Raw genomic sequence first — 13279 nt, forward strand, 5'->3', positions numbered from 1 at the left:
GTTTACCAGACAGGACAGTGGTGACTTTTGAACTACCACTCTGTCCTTCCTACACATTGAAACTACCTATTTTTCTAGTTATGTGGCATAGTAAGTGATAACACTAATACTCAGCTCCGCTCTCCCACAATCATATTTTTGGCTGTCTCTGCTTTTACAGAGTTGTGGAGAGGCCATCTGATACTCAGTAACTTGTGTCACTTTGGTGTCTTCCTGACTCCCTTAGATAAACCTGCCTTTCAAATGAGCTTTTTTGAGACATACATGTGAGACAAACATTCCCCATTTGGTGTCCCTGTGGCCCAGCTCTCACTATTCTCTGCTCTGCTTTGAGGAACAACCCTTCTACACCTATCGGAAGGAAAACTGTGGTTTTGGATGCTACTCTTCTTCAGAATTTATTTCTAAAAATGAGTGAGAATATGTGTATGATACATCGACTGTTTTGTCAACAGCTTTTGGAGATGATCTTTAATTATGGGTTACAGTGACTATGTTTGATTCTTTTTTGAGTCTTCCTTCGATTCTGACAAACCTCCTTTCTGAGTTGTAGAAATACTTAATTTGTGAAACGCTGCAGATCTTAAGGCACGTATATCGGATAGAATATAAGTTCTTAGAAGAATGATGCTTTCAAAAATATATTGGCATATATCCTATCCTTGTGAAAGTTAGTGGAAACGCTGGCGCTTCATGAAATCTGTAGTCGACCTTTCAACACCAGCCTCCTGGCACTGAACATCCTTTCTACTGGTTTGTCTATGAACAATGCAGTCTTATACTGAGAACGTGTAAATAAAAAATAAGTAAATTAGTCAATGAGACATTACTGGACATACTTCATGAGACTTCATAACTGTAGACCTCCAGGACATGGTGAACTAGTAGAGGTGCAGTGTTATTTCATTACAACACACGCTCAGGCGCATCTTACTAAAGAAGAACATGCTCTAAGGCATGTCGTTATACTGCAATATATTCATGCCTCAGGCGTCTTATAAAGCACAAGGCCAAAGGACAAGTATCTTTAAAACTTGAAAAATAGATGCATTTTACTGTAGCTGCATATATAACATGCAGTTATACTGAATGGTTTATTGAGTGTGTTAATTGCAAGCAATAAGGCTGAAGAACGTGTGTTGTTATGAATTGCTTTTCAAACTTATTTCATTTTTCTGCTAATGCCATTCAAAATAGTATTTTCAGGAAGGCAGAAAGGAGACTGAAATTCCAAAGAACGGAATGCCTATTGCATTTGTGGACTTAAATGTCTGTTGTTTTGAAATTGCTACTAGTGTTATTATAGGATCCTTGGTTAGTCAGAGCAATTAGCTAAATGCTGCTGCCACTTTGCTTATGACAAGAGAGTTTAGCGCATATGACAACTGTTCAATCTATTTCATCTCCATTAAAGGGAAATCTGTGGCAACGAAACCACCGCTTGTGAAAATGAACAGTGTAACACGCTGGTCTGATTTTCTTTGCTTCTAGTGTAGTATAAATCTCGGATGGCCCCAGTGAAGTTATTGGACTGACATAGTAAAAGTCAAGTGCTATAACAGGGAAATCAGACTTGCAAGGTGAAACTTTGCCTCTATTGAACTCAAAGAGAATTTTGAGACTGATCTTAGTGTTGATAGGATTTCACCACAGATGTTTTGTTAGAAGCAATAATGAGTTTGCAGTGTAGTACAGAGGTAACTGTCAAGGTTAGTGATCAGGGGTTCACAGCACAAGAGATCTTGCATGCTCAGTCAAGCACAAAAGTGAACGGAATATTATCTAAACATTGTAATGATGTAAATGATGTAAAGTAGGAAAATAAGAATAATGAATGACTAATAATGGTTCAAAGAAGTGAAATCTGGTAGAAGGGGAATGTAAAACTAAAGATTATTTGTTATTATTTCTATGTTTGTATTGTACCTGCATGGGGTGGCCCAAACCTTGTTGCTAGAAAAACTTAGCGTCCTAAAGAACATCAGGCCTACATTGTGGAGAAGGTCCAGCTGTGGGCCTGACAGATGAATTGATAAGGGCAGAAGCATGGGGCAATCATAACATTAGAGTTATGATTGCTGCCCTGGCCTTTCCATAGATAAGTGCTGTGTAGCTCAGGGCTGGCCTGACTATAGGACACTTACAGCACTGTGCTGAAAAATACGAATGATGATTTGCCAAAAATAGTATATACTGAATAAACAATAATTTGGGAGGAGAATTTCTGTTTAGCTTTGTAAAGGACATTCCTCGTTGCTGCTCGTAGGAGGTGCTCAAATTTCTTAAGAGAAAATATAGGAACTTGAGACTACAGGAGCCTTCCTACCTTACTAAGTCCAAATCCTTGCCTACATGCCCTATGCTGTATAATTCTTTCAAGCTTAAACTTGAAAAGAGTTAGCTAGCCTATTTTTGCCTCCATTGGAAACATTGGAAGTACGTTCTGAAACCTGCCTAGTCTAATGCTTCAGAACTTGTTTTCGTTTTCCAGCTTAAATTTTTTTCATGGCCAATGCATCAACAGTATTACTGTACCAGGATCGTCCTTCAGCTTAAATACTGCTTCTCCTTCTCTGGTGTTTACCTCGCTGATATGTTTTTAGCTATATATTATAGCGCTTTCAGCCTTCATTTCATAGGATAAAGAAATGAAGCTTTCTAGTGTGTTCTGGTCATGTACAACAACACTAAATACTTCCCTGTCTCTGCTCAGATACTGCCTCAGATCATGTTGGTGGTTCACAGAGTCTATTTTCTGATCTGTATTATTTCTAGCTTAAAAGACTTTATTAAAACTCTTACTCATACTGTTGGAGCTGCTCTGTTATGTTTCAGTTGTGCCCAGCCTGGTGGTATCAATTCCTAGTAGCTATCTTGCCCTTACCTTTAGGGTTGATATTTTATCTCCATTTCCAGTGAGGATGGTAATATTCATTTAATTTGGAGCCACATCTAGATTGCCCTTAATTTCTGCATTAGCGCATTGTGGTCTGACTTCACCCCTTCTCCTTTTATTTTTTTATATTTTTGAAAAGTCTTTTGCTATTTGTATTCATTGATGCTGCAGCATCTCACCTATTTTGACAGCAATTTTCACTCTATGAAAACTTTTTTTGACCTCAGAAACACCGCATTCTTCACGGACCAGTCCTTTTTTCCCTTTACTTACAGGCTTTCCATACTGCAGATATAACAATCCTCAAAAAACAATGAAAATCATCACAGCTGAGGCTCCTTCTTCAGAAGGATCTTGGAAGATAAGGGAGGGACATGAGTGTCGGAGAAATAGTGTGAGAAAACATAGAAACCACAGATAAGTTTCTTGTTGAGATTCTTCCACTATTAGAAAGAGGCCACCGTGAAGGAAAAAGTTGGAAATAAGTGCTATCAGATACAATGCCATTTTCAAATATTCTCCAGTGAGCCACAAACCATCATAATGCTTGTGGCTGCTTCCTTCAGTTTTTATAGCTGGCTGAAGGATTTTTGAGAGCTATTTTTCCATTGAAAACAGCGCTGAACCAAAAGCAATACTGACAAAGGGTGGCTTGAAAAAGTATTTATTTAAAGTGGGGAAAAATGCATATGTCACACTTCCCTTTTTAGGCTTTTTAGAAGCAAAATTCCAATTGAGATAGTCAGTTCAGAATTCTGAAGTATAAGTTTGTTATAGCAAATAAATAAAATGTCCGATTGAAAACTTGAATACAATATCATTTTTCCTCAGTCTTATGGCTTTCCACATTTTCTGTACTTTGACCTGGTTCCTAATTTTCAGCTTCTTCTCTCACCTCTATCAGGTATTATGCAGCTGCTTTTTTCTAGCTGGAGTTGGTGGGGAGGGTGTGGAAGACAAATTGGGTGGGAAAGTGATGGCACATTTTCTTTGATTCCCAGCTTTTTTCTCCAAGAATATTTTGTTAATGCATTAAATAGAAAGAATCTCAATATTAAGTCAGAGGTCTAGAGAAAAAAAATGAGAAAATTGAAATTATCTTTTTGTCAACAGCTGGGAAAAATGTGATAATTTGAAAAAAAAATTAAGAGAGAACAGTGTTCATACCTGATGGTCTTATTTTGGCTGAAGAGTCTCTTATATTGACTTAATGATAACCACTGGAATGGAAGCAACAGCATCTACACAAGGGACTAACGCTGTTTAATTACGTCAATTGGAAGTGGTTCAATTTATTTTCTTGGCAGAGACAAACACAGGAAGATGGAAAAAAAAAAGACTATTTTTTGTGGTGAAAGAAAGGGGAGGGAGCAAAGCAAACAACATACGGCCCTGAAATGCCGTATTATTATATGTAGGAAACCATGACCAAAAGATGCTAATTTGTCTCAAGTCACTCACTGTGAGGGCTCCCTTTGATCCTCCTGCCTTTCTTAGAGCGTGATGTTCTCACATTTTAAGGCAGCATCATTTGACATTGAGATGCAGGGAAAATTGTCCAGTAAACAGCTTTCTTGTAGTGATTCGGAGCTTGTGGGAGAGATTACAGCGTGAGCTGGAGCCTGCCACAAGAGAAATGGATTATTGCTCTGGGAACACTTACATCAAGGAGGGCCCTTTTGCAGCGCAGAGAGGCAACCTTTTGCAAAGAGCGGTGTTCTGCGAACTTCTTGTCAGCTCGCTGGAAGTGCTAACTCACTCACAGCACGCGGGTCATTCCTCCCTAGAAACACAGCAGAAAAGCTTCAGCGTGCCGTTTAGTGACTTCTTCTCCGCGGCTGTAAAAATGTTTTTTTTTTTATAAAAAAAATGATGTGCCGTCAAAGTAAAACTAAAAAAATCAGATTTAATGGGACAGATGGTTTAGGGAGGCAGGAGAAAAGGGGTGGCTTAAAAGCCATCATGCTGTGTTCACCGTAGTTTAAGCTTTCAACAAACCGGCCTGTGTGATTCGGATAAAATGCGAGTGGTGGCATTTCCCAAACAAAATCTGGTTCTGATAAAACTCAGAGCTGGGCGATGAGGTCTCCCTGAATTTCTCCACCCTCAAAATCTTGCTTTTCTTCCTAGCAGTTTCTGCGCTACGATAAAATAAAAAGCCTCGCCAGGGAACATTTTTAATTTTGTTTTTGAAAGGTTTTTTTTTTTTTTAAGTCAGAGAGAACTATAGAATAAATTATTACAAGGACATTAAAAGGATTTCATTTCCTTGAGCGTACATATGCATTCTGCGGCGGCATGTCCTCTCCCTCCCAGTGCAGCCATTGATCCACAGCTTTTATAATGAACTCTAATAACAACTCTATTACTGCAAGCCTCCTGATTGGCTCCGGCACCCACAAAATTAGCTACAAAGAAGCCAGCTTGTCAATATTAATTCCGCCACAGAGATTACTTGTTATGGTAGAACAAAGGTGTTTTGGCTCGAGCCGAACAACTTAACTCCTTGTCTCATAAAATTTAAGCCGCTATTGATCGCCTTCCTCTATTGTGCTGAAGGATTAAAAAAAAAAGCACGGGCGCGCGCACACACATGCAGACAGACACAAGGATGCTGAATCACTCCGATGCGTTCGCCTACGCCACCGGCCGCCCCCCTCCCTCTCCCCTCCCTGTCTGCTAAGAATCATTCAGTAACATGAAGCAAATTAAATCAATGAATTCATCCTAGCAGATGGGTGCTTTAACAGTCAGTTAGCCTTTAGATAATTGAGGCGTTGACTCCGGAATCATAAAATGGATGGCTCGTTTGTACATTTTACTGAAATAGATCACCGAGGTTAAATAAATGAAATCCCATTTGTCAGGTGGTAATAAATGGCCTCCCCTTCTGCAAACAGCTCTGTTTGGCCTAATAAATACAGGGATGTTACAGTGCTCCTCCCTTGATAGGGTTATGGCTTAATGAAATGGTCTTTCCTCTGCTTGTTTTTGCCTCCTCCTGCACCGTGTGATAAGTAGCGAACCAACGAAGCTTGTAATTACAATCTTACAGAGAACCCAGCCAATCTGTATATAAATCTCACCATCCAATTACAAGATGTAATAATTTTGCAGTCAAGCTGGTAATGAGGTCTAATACTCATGCATGTGATAATCCCCCCTGGATGCTGACTCTATCAGATGTTAGCTTTGTAATTATACTGGCAGAAAATCATTATTTCATGTTCAGCAGAAAAATGAGGTTGGTGGGAAGTTAATTTTCTCTATGCTCTGTGAAGCATAGACAAAATTTTAATGATTTAATCATTATGGTTATCCCTTTTGCAATTGACCCGCGTTACTTCTGTAGAAACATTGGCACATTTAAAAGTCCCTGTTACCCGATAAAGCTTGCCAGGTATGCAGCTTTTAATGTAAGAATAACCGTATACAATTAAACTATTAACCTGCTTGATAGGGGAAAAATCCATAGTTTTTATGTTTTCATTATTTACACACAGGATCCAAAGGAATGTTTATGTCCAGTCTACACTGCAATAAAAAGAGTCTCTTAAATACGGAAAAAAGAAAAATGCTATAATTAGGATGTAAGCCCTCAGACCAAAACAGCAGGTTCACCGTGTTCACAATGATATTTTAGCAGCTCAGTAATCTTTTGTTCCTTTCCAGTGTAGGAGACATTCATGAGATGAGATACCTCTGCACAAAGAGCTTATTATGCACAATCCGCGTTTTTCACAAGAAATAGTTTAAAGATATTGCTTCTGATCCATATTTCCAATTGTTCTTTTCTGTTCTCAAAATTTTCTTGTTATTTGCATTTGCCCAGCGGGCCAAAGGGAAGGACACAAAATAAGAGACAAGTCAGAAAACTGAGAAGGGAGAGTGAGAAAATACACAGCAGCACAACCAAACACACAGGAAAGCAGGCAGTCAGGGCAAAGAGCAAAGCATGCTGTAAATGATAGCAACTACAATATTTAAAAATGAATGACTTCAAAGGATTCTAGGTAGGAACAACTGAAACACATGTGGTCAAGCCTTTCTCCTTGTCTCTGGCCCTTTATTTTAGGAGTGGAATCCTGGGTCTGTTAAAGTTAATGAAAATGTCACCAAATTCTTTTGGGCTGGGTTTGCACCTAAAGACTGTAAGATATGTACTTAAATAGCACTTAAACGCTTCCAAAATCTGTTAGATTTGTAAATTTAATTCTACTATTCCTAACTTTTGATTTTGTGGCCTTAATGTTCTTTTACTAGCTTACGTAATATATATGTGTAAGTATATATGTTCTGTTTCTCTAAGACAGACATTTTAAAAAAGACAACTGCATTTTTATCTCCTGGACACATATGTTTACATATCCTTTTGGAGAAGCAGCAGGATTAGGACCCGCACTGTACTTGTGTGGGCCCAATCTGGTATGCCAGAAGGCTTACCAAACCAGAACCCAATTCGTATGTGAAAGATAGATAACCTCAGACTTGACTCCTGCTAGGCTTAAATATAAGGTGGACATGGAGCAACTCAGCATCTCAAGACCAAGGCAGTTACAGATAATTTCTGGAAAATGACCTGCAGTTAGGTAAAACTTTCAAGCCTTTAGGTGTGATTTGTTCCACCTAACTTTAGAGTTGGATAGCTGTACCTGAGCTAGCCACCGAGCACACCTAGGCTGCAATACACTTAAACCACATCTAGGCATCTACCTTTAGATGAGGTAAATTGTTGCCTAGAAGTGTCTTTTAGAATATTGACTATAAAAAATAACAGGTGAATAGTTCAGATGTTGATGATTCCTTTATAGGCCTCAAAAATTAGATGAAATAAATTCTACCCTTAACTCTTTTGTGGATCCAATCCAAAGTGGCTCTGCAGAAGGCCTAGGATCCATTGTGTATAATGTGTATTAAACTCCTAATCTAGTGATATAGCAAAAGACAACTTGACAGACATGAGTGAGTCCTCATCTAGTTATGGTTCTCAGCCTTAAAAAGGGATTATTTTTTAATGACTCCTGTAAATCAAAGCGCGTATATATTTAGACAATTCATCAAACGTCTTAAGAAGAAAATCCTGATATTAGTTATGGTGGTTCCATTAGTAGTCCATACTTTTTCATCCTGGAAAAGAAGCAGGATGGTGATGAGAAATGCAGATGACAAAATTAATTAGGTTATTATGGAGCACAGAAGACTAAGGGCCTTGAAAAGGGACATAATGAGCTAGTCATACGGACAGTCCTTTCCCGACAAACCTATGGTGCGTAATGCGTATTGGATGGAGTTGTTTGAAGTACTTAATACCTTACTGGATACCAAATACATCCTATTGACTCATGAAAAAGACCTGGATATTATTATGGAAAGTTGAGGCAAAGTAATAGAAAATGTAAATAAAATATTGGGCTAAGAATGATATGGAAAATAAAACATGAAATGCCACTTAAGTTAAAGGCACTTCCTTTCCCAGGATAATGTATTCCTTTCATGCCATGTCAGTCAGAGTTGCCAGCTCTTACAGATTTTATCATGGGTTTGCCATAATCAATTTTCTTTATAGACATCACACATCTGGGTGATATTTCTAGGTTTCCTAAAAAATATATATATATATATATATATATATATATATATATATATATAATGCTGTCAGTTGGTTCCATAAACAGTAGCTTTGGTAGAGCGTGGCTTCCTAAGAATTAATGTCCTACACTTTTTAAAATTATTTTCAGCACTGTAGTAACCCTCCTTTGCTGAATATCCCTCATCTGCTCGATCTGCTTATCCATTTGGTGGGCAAGTAACAGAGTGCACAACAGCTAGCCTGCAACACTGTGTTTGCTGAGTGGGTGGCCAGTGTGCCCCTGCTGTCAAGCCACCTGTTTCCAATCCAAAGTAGATATTTCCATATCCAGAATGGATATGGACCCTGCTGTTTACCAGGGAGAGAGCATTGGGTCTAAAATGGAATATTCAAAACTGATACAATTGACTTTTGTGTTTGAAACATGCCTCACCTCTTGCAGGTGTACTTTCACAAAACGCTGAAATGTAGAGCTGAATCTGCCATCTTTAACTCGTGCCCTAAAAAGGTCTTAACTTTTTACTTAATCAGACAATGTGCTTCTCCCCAGAGCAGAATTAGGATTAAAAGTCAAGTGAGCTCTACTGCTGGTTAGGGAATAGCTGCACGAGGTTGTATTTATGTACCATGAATTAAGTTGTAGGCTGCCGGAAGAGAAAGGCTGGGGTTCTTGGGTTAAGACAAGGCACTTCCAGCCGAGGGAATACCTGAGGTGTGGCATAGGTATTGTGATGGTCTAGGTGGCCGATACTGATTATACTTTCCTTATTTTCTATGCGGAGTACTGAAGATATGAACTTTTCTAACAGGGCTATTACTAAGCAGATCTTTGCTACTTAGGGAGCTGCTGTGAAAAAAACAAGAATGGTAGCTGAACGCACCCAACTTCAGCAGACAGTTTTCATTTTATCTTGCCTGCTCTGGAAACAACAGAGGAGGCAAGCAGATACTGGCTGTATCTAAGCAGTAGCATATCTGTGCTTGCTGTAGTGATTTTTCTCCGGTACTGCCATTGTATCTCTCCCCAGAATGTCAGCTGGTTGGGATCTCTGAGCTGAAGACTTCCCTTAGTCACATCCAGCAGTATTCACCTTATCCAAACAGGTGCTTTGCCTGCAGAACAGTGGGGAACAAGTCTGTAAGGCTGCGACCCTACCTCAGAAAGAGCTATACCTAAGGCATCTCCCGGACCTTGCCTCACACATCCACCTTGTCTTTGCTCTATGAGTCTCTTGTCCTAATTGTAGCCAAGCAATGGAGATGGAAACTTGGCAGACGGATGACATTCTGGAAACCGTCTGTGAAGCAGCCTTTGATTTCTGTATGGGTTTACAAGAGATTCTATGTAAGCATCGTCAGGATTATGTATTCCAGTGAACAAATCAAATCCTTAAAAGAATTTGCATGCTTAAACTTGAATTCGTTGGGCAACTTTTGACACCTGAACTCCCTTGAAAATGAAAATAAAATTCCTGGTATTTTTTTGTGTAGAAATTAGGAAGTCCTGTTGTAATGCAAGATGCTGTTGAAGCAGCATCTGAAAGGGTTAATTTATAAAAAAAGGCACTAGCTCTTAGTAGTTGCTAGGTAACATTGACCTTTTCCCAAAGGCTATGTTCAGCCAATGAGGGTGTTTCAGGAGAGGTAATGATTCTGTCTGTGATTTACTCAATGAATTTGCAGTAACCTATCCTGCAGGGAAGTTAAGAGGATGTAGTATTGGAATAAACTGTCACCTTCCTGCTATCCTGCTCTTCTATTCAAATTTCTTTCCCTTGTTAAAAAAAAAAAAAAGGAAATACTTTCTCTAATTTGCCCGTGAAACAATTTTGCTATAGTTGCAACAACTATCTGGCCCTCCCCTGGAGACAGGACACTAGAAATGGTGAATGACTGTTTTGTGCTTGAGACTAAAGGGAAGTCTCAGATTCTAGTTGTGAAGCCTTCTCTTCAGAATAGTCAACAAATGAAATATGTCTGTTTTCAGGGTGATTACTGCAAACTCTTTTGTTTAGAATGACTAAGAACTTTACAAAACAGTGAATTTTTAAGAAAGATTTATTTTTTCCTCTAATTATATGTCAGCATTCTACCTTTTTAATTAGGAACACTACTTAGAAGGGTTAATTCTTTCCTACTTCTGTGGTGGTTTGTGGTTTTCTCAGAGAAAACAAAAAAATAGATTGCATTAAAATCTGTATATTTTCTAGGTACACACCCAAATGGCTTGTAAGTTGACAAGAAGACACATCCAGTGACAAGCAGCATATTTAGCTCCATAAATAAAAAATTATGGTTAGTTTTTAAAAAAATAAACATTTTTATACGAAAGAAAGGTGCATAGACTTCATCCTTATGGGCCAGGGTAACTTACATGACAACTTGTTAAATCGATTTTTATGCTTCTTTCAGATCTGCTATTCAATTTTTTAAAGTGCAGATACCATGGCAACCCCCTCTCTCATATGGAACGTATGCTGCTTTAGAGATAAAGAGCAAGTACATGCAAAGATGGAACAGGATGGCATGTAAACTTTCTTTTTATATTCACACTTTTTTGTATGAAAAAATGTGCCACACAAATATCTTTTCTCTCAACTGTAATATATTTTATTAAAGAGTCACATTTTGTAAAATGCAATTAGTTCATAGTTAGCTGGTTTCATAAATAATGTAGAAGGCAATTTCACCCTATGCTTTTCTGATATGTGTACATGCATGTATGTTTATATATGCATACATATTGCCAAAGAATTATCCATATATCTGCATTTGTTTCAGGTGATCATAACTCCTTAAAAATTAACACTAACATCTATATCATTACTGATTTTCTTACTTTTCCTTACCCTAACACTGTGAGTTTTTGTTTTTTAATGATGGAGCTGCTCCTTAATGCACAGCTGTTGAGATTAATTTATTTTTAAAATAAAAGACACAAAAAAGTGAAGCACCAGTTCTGAGAAAAAAGGAGGAGCTACATGTACTTGCCAATCCTAGTGGTTATTTCAGTTGCTAGATCAGAATTTTCAAAAGCAAGATAGTATAGTAGATTTCTCAATTAGCAAATTAATTTTCTAAATAATTGACTGCAGAGGAGTCTGTTGGGGCACAGCATTATGGAAAATCTGATGTTTTACTCAGCTTTCCTTAGAAAGATTTGCATTCAGGTTCTGAGGTATTGTTCAGATCCCAGACAAGACAATTGATCAAGGAAGCTACCATTTCTTGTCATAAAAACCTATTTTTCTTCTGTATTCCATAACCTGGTTAAAGATCATATTTGAAATTTCAACATCTTACTGTTCTTTTTATTTTTTCATGCAAACCTGGTGCTGCAATGAAATCAAGACCTACAATGTTAGTAATGTGTCTACTAGTACAATGCAAGCTGTGTAGTCATTTAACATCCCTGAAAGAGTTATTTTATGAAAGGAACTAAAATATTTTTAATATTTTGAAGTACACCACTTAGTCCAAAACCCTTGAACCTCAATTTCATCATCCCCACCTATAAAAATCCAGCAATTTAACATCTTATAGAATCTTCCTGTTGATGATACAGATGATCTTGATGTGCTTGAAACACTGGAGGAAGGCAGAGTGTAGAGCAGGTAGTGCTTTTTCAGATTAAACATCATTAGTATTAGCCTTCGCATATTTTTAAAATGTGATTATTTAAATCAAGCAAACAGGCATGCATCATCCTTCTCATATTTAAAGACCTGAGTCTGCTATACTGTTGACGCATGCAATCCTGTTTGGCTGTTGTTGCCCATTTCCGTCTTTCTCTGATCGCTATTTCCTCTTGTTGGCAATAAGTTTTGCCAATTTAGTTACAGTTCTTTATGCAAACTTCAATAGGTTTGGAAGTTTAGTTTGTTTTTGCTAAGCTCACAAAAGTCCAAAATTGGTGCACCAAAATTCTCTGATGGCTGCAAATATCACTGGAGCAGACTCCCATGAGAAAATGACTGCAAATAATAAATGGAAATATCGGCTGTTCTTTCTTTGTCTTCCCAGTTTTCTGCTGGCAGTTTCTGAACCAGCTCCCATTTAAACTGGGAATCCCACTGATGGCAGTAGGAAGTACACCACACGTCCAAGCGTCACAGGAATTAACAGTGGGAACTTCAAAATCATAAAAATTGCAATTAAACAGTTAATTATGCATCTCTGAATCATAAATAAATCTCTGTTATTGTTGAAGGAGCTTAGATACTGGAGTTCCTGATCAGGAACATGTTGCTTTGTGGAAATCAATTTGCCTGTACCTACCACTTATGCTTTAACAAGGAAGTAATGTGATGGTGAGAAAAAGCATGGTGTTCTGCGCTGCTCCTCTGAGTGCTCTTCCCTGAGGCAGCTGCTGGGGAGTACTGAAGGGAGGCTAAATCAACATTGCCAACATTTTTTCTTCTGAGACCAAATGTGTAACCTCTGCGATGCAAATTATATTTAAGTAGCTCTGGGGACTGAATGTGGATTGGTGCTTTGGTGAGCCTGGCTCTCTATAGGTAGCAACAGAACAGTTTACCTCCATGTTACAAGGCCAACCGTATTACATGTGATTTGCTTATAAATAAAGGAATGAGTTTGCTTTATAAACCTTAATGACAGATTTGAATTCACTTGTTTTCTACTTCAGTTTAGTTTTTCTAAAATGATTACTTTCAAAGCACGCAGCAGTAGCGACGCTGAAAACCAAGGTAACCGAAAAGTGCATTTCCCAACTTATTCTGAAAAGTTCCTACTGAAGGGTTAAATTCAATCAAAATACATTCATGAAAACA

Source organism: Struthio camelus, chromosome 2 (genome assembly GCF_040807025.1).
Source record: "Struthio camelus isolate bStrCam1 chromosome 2, bStrCam1.hap1, whole genome shotgun sequence".
NCBI lineage: Eukaryota > Metazoa > Chordata > Aves > Struthioniformes > Struthionidae > Struthio > Struthio camelus.